Source organism: Penaeus vannamei, chromosome 14 (genome assembly GCF_042767895.1).
Source record: "Penaeus vannamei isolate JL-2024 chromosome 14, ASM4276789v1, whole genome shotgun sequence".
Lineage (NCBI taxonomy): Eukaryota > Metazoa > Arthropoda > Malacostraca > Decapoda > Penaeidae > Penaeus > Penaeus vannamei.
This window is the reverse complement of record NC_091562.1, coordinates 20,572,398-20,577,180: the sequence shown is the minus strand read 5'-3', so window position 1 is coordinate 20,577,180 and position 4,783 is coordinate 20,572,398.

The following is a 4,783-nucleotide window of genomic DNA, read 5'->3' as shown; positions in this document are numbered from 1 at the left end:
TTCCTGCGTCTCCTCGGCCTCTTGGGGGACTTCCTGGGTCTCCTCCTCGGCCTCTTGAGGGACTTCCTGGGTCTCCTCCTCGGCCTCTTGGGGGACTTCCTGGGTCTCCTTCTCGGGTTCTTGGGGGACTTCCTGGGTCTCCTCCTCGGCTTCTTGGGGGACTTCCTGGGTCTCCTCCTCGGCCTCTTGAGGGACTTCCTGGATCTCCTTCATCAGCAAAGTCAAGGTCGGTAGCCTTGATATTGCCATGAGTTGTTCCACAATGACTTCGATTATAGTCATTATAATAATCATTACCTTAATTATTAATGTCATTTTCATCATTATAATTATTTTAATAATGATAATGACAATAACGATAATTCTGGAAATAATAACAACAGTAATAAGGATTATAATAACAATAATAGCCGTGTTATAATTACTTCTATTATTATTTCTGTTATCATTGTCGTTATTATTATTAGGAAACTCATTAGAATAGTGTTGATTATTGGTATTATTGCAATTATTAGGCAAATCATCATTATAATTATCATTGTATAATTATTATCATAATAATTGCCTTAATTACTCGTAATTATCATTATTATCGTCATTATTGATGGGGTTATCATCAAAATCATCATAATTAGCAGAATTATTGCTAAGATCATCATAATCATCCTTTAAACTCGAAAAAGGGGGGTTTTCGACTCATCTCTCCAAAGGCTGTATTTCGCTAGATTTCGCCGGTTTTTCGACTTTTGAGATTTTTCTACTTTTAGCCTTTTTCTCATTATAGATGGGCTTTATAATGATAATTATCATCATTATTGTCATTATCATCATCATTATTATCATTACTGTCATTATCGCCCTAATCACCCTTAATATAGTCATTATAATAATCATCATCTTTATTATTAATGTCATTTTCATCATTATAATTTTTTAATAATGATAATGACAATAATGATAATTCTGGAAATAACAACAATAATAAGGATTATAATAACAATAATAGCCGTGTTATAATTACTTCTATTATTATTTCTGTAATCATTGTCGTTATTATGATTATGAAACTCATTAGAATAGTGTTGATTATTGCTATTATTGCAATTATTAGGCAAATCATCATTATAATTATCATTGTATAATTATTATCATAATTATTGTCCTAATTACTCTCATAATTATCATTACTATCATCATTATTGTCATTATTGATTCGGTTATCATCAAAATCATCATAATTAGCTGAATTATTGCTAAGATCATCATCATAATCATGCTTTTAACTCGAAAACGGGGGGGGGGGGGGTTCGACTTTTGAGATTTTTCTACTTTTAGCCTTTTTCTCATTATAGATGGGCTTTATAATGATAATTATCATTATTGTCATTATCATCATTATTATCATTACTGTCATTATCGCTCTAATCACCCTTAATATAGTCATTATAATAATCATCTTAATTATTAATGTCATTTTCATCATTATATTTTTTTAAATAATAATAATGACAATAATGATAATTCTGGAAATAATAACAACAATAATAAGGATTATAATAACAATAATAGCAGTATTATAATTACTTCTATTATTATTTCTTTTATCATTGTCGTTATTATTATTAGGAAAATCATTGGAATAGTGTTGATTATTGCTATTATTGCAATTATTAGGCAAATCATTATAACTATTATTATATAATTATTATCATAATTATTGTCCTAATTACTCTCAGAATTATCATTATTATCGTCATTATTGTCATTATTGATTCGGTTATCATCCAAATCATCATAATTAGCAGAATTATTGCTAAGATCATCATAATTATCCTTTAAACTCGAAAAGGGGGGTTTTCGACTCATCTCTCCAAAGGCTGTATTTCGCTAGATTTCGCCGTTTTTTCGACTTTTGGGAAAATCATAATAATTTTCATTTAAAAGCGAAAAAGGGCTTTCTCTCAAAAGTCTGTAATAAGTTTTGCAATTTTTTCAACTTTTGGAATTTTACTTTTCGCCTTTATTTCATTAAATTTCATTATAAATGATTATTATTATCATAATTAGCATTATTGTCATTATTCTTATGATTATCATTATAGTAATTATCGTCATAATTATCATTATCATTATAAATCTTTAATGAAATTATAATAATTATTATGCAAATTATTATTGTCATTTCCATCATTATAACTATTTTTATAATGATAAAAACAATAACGATAGTTTTAAAAATAACAATGAATGTATTAATAATTAAAATGATAATGATATTATTATTATTTCTATTGTCATTATTAGTATGAAAATGATTAGAATAGACTTACTTATTGCTATTATTGCAGTAATTATCAAAACTATCATTATAATTAACATTATATTTTCATTATCATCATGATTATCATCATTATGGTTAATAATAAAGGAATTATTATGAAAATAATCATAATTACCTGAATTAATGTTAAAATCATCATGATTATCATTTAAAAGCTAAAAAGGAATTTTTTCGAGGTTTTCTCAAAAGGCTGTAATACTCTAGATTTTGCCGTTTTTGAGATTTTACTACTTTTCGCCTTTATTTCATTATAAATGGAGTCTATTGTTATTATTATCATCATTATTATTATTATTGTCGTTATTCTTATGATTATTATCATTATAGTCATTATCGTCATAATTATCATTATTATTATTATCATTACTGCAGTTATAATAATTATTATGCTAATTATTATTGTAATTTTCATCATTATAACTATTTTTATAATGATGGTAACAATAATGATAATTTTAGATATAATAATGACAGTAATAATAATTATAATGACAATGATAATAATGTCATTATTTCTATTGTCATTATTAGTATGAAAATTATTAGAATAGACTTAATTTTATTGCAGTATTATTATTACTATTATTATTATTACTATTAGTGCAGTAATTGTCGAAACTATCATTATAATTTTCATTTTATCATTATTATCATTATTATTGTCATTATCATGTCTATTATCATCATTATGATTAATAATAAAGGAATTATCATGAAAATTATCATAATTACCTGAATTAATGTTAAAATCATCATAATAATCATTTAAAAGCGAAAAAGGGCTTTTTCGACGTTTCTCTCGAAAGGCTGTAATAGGTTAGGCCGTTTTTTTTCGACTTTTGGGATTTTACTACTTTTCGCCTTTATTTCATTATAAATTGACTATAATTATTATTAGCATCATTATCATCATCATTGTCATTATTCTTATGATTATCATTATAGTCATTATCGCCCTAATTATCATTATTATCATTATCATTATTGCAGTTATAATAACTAATATGATCATTATTATTGTTATTTTCATCATTATAACTATTTTTATAATGATGATAACAATAATGATAATTTTAGAAATAATAATGACAGTAATGATAATTATAATGACAATGATAATGATATTATTATTTCTAGTGTTATTGTTATTATGAAAATTATTAGAATAGACTTAATTATTGATATTATTGCAGTAATTATCAAAACTATCATTATAATTATCATTTTATCATAATTATCATTAATATTGTCATTATCATTATGATATTGATAATAATGATGATAATTATCATTATAAAGCCCATCTATAATGAGAAAAAGGCTAAAAGTAAAAAAATCTCAAAAGTCAAAAAACCGGCGAAATCTAGCGAAATACAGCCTTTGGAGAGATGAGTCGAAAATCCCCCTTTTTCGAGTTAAAAGGATGATTATGATGATCTTAGCAATAATTCAGCTAATTATGATGATTTTGATGATAACCCCATCAATAATGACAATAATGACGATAATAATGATAATTATGAGAGTAATTAGGACAATAATTATGATAATAATTATACAATGATAATTATAATGATGATTTGCCTAATAATTGCAATAATAGCAATAATCAACACTATTCTAATGAGTTTCCTAATAATAATAACGACAATGATAATAGAAATAATAATAGAAGTAATTATAACACGGCTATTATTGTTATTATAATCCTTAATATTGTTGTTATTATTTCCAGAATTATCATTATTGTCATTATCATTATTGAAAAAATTATGATTAAAATGACATTAATAATTAAGGTAATGATTATTATAATGACTATATTAAGGGTGATTAGGGCGATAATGACAGTAATGATAATAATGATGATGATAATGACAATAATGATGATAATTATCATTATAAAGCCCATCTATAAAGAGAAAAAGGCTAAAAGTAGAAAAATCCCAAAAGTCGAAAAACCGGCGAAATCTAGCGAAATACAGCCTTTGGAGAGATGAGTCGAAAACCCCCTTTTTCGAGTTTAAAGGATGATTATGATGATCTTAGCAATAATTCTGCTAATTATGATGATTTTGATGATAACCCCATCAATAATGACAATAATGACGATAATAATGATAATTATGAGAGTAATTAACGCAAAATTATGATAATAATTATACAATGATAATTATAATGATGATTTGCCTAATAATTGCAATAATAGCAATAATCAATACTTTTCTAATGTTTTTCCTAATAATAATAACGACAATGATTACAGAAATAATAATAGAAGTAATTATAACACGGCTATTATTGTTATTATAATCCCTATTATTGTTGTTACTATTTCCAGAATTATCATTATTGTCATTATCGTTATTAAAACAATTATAATTATGAAAATGACATTAATAATAAAGATGATGATTATTATAATGACTATATTAAGGGTGA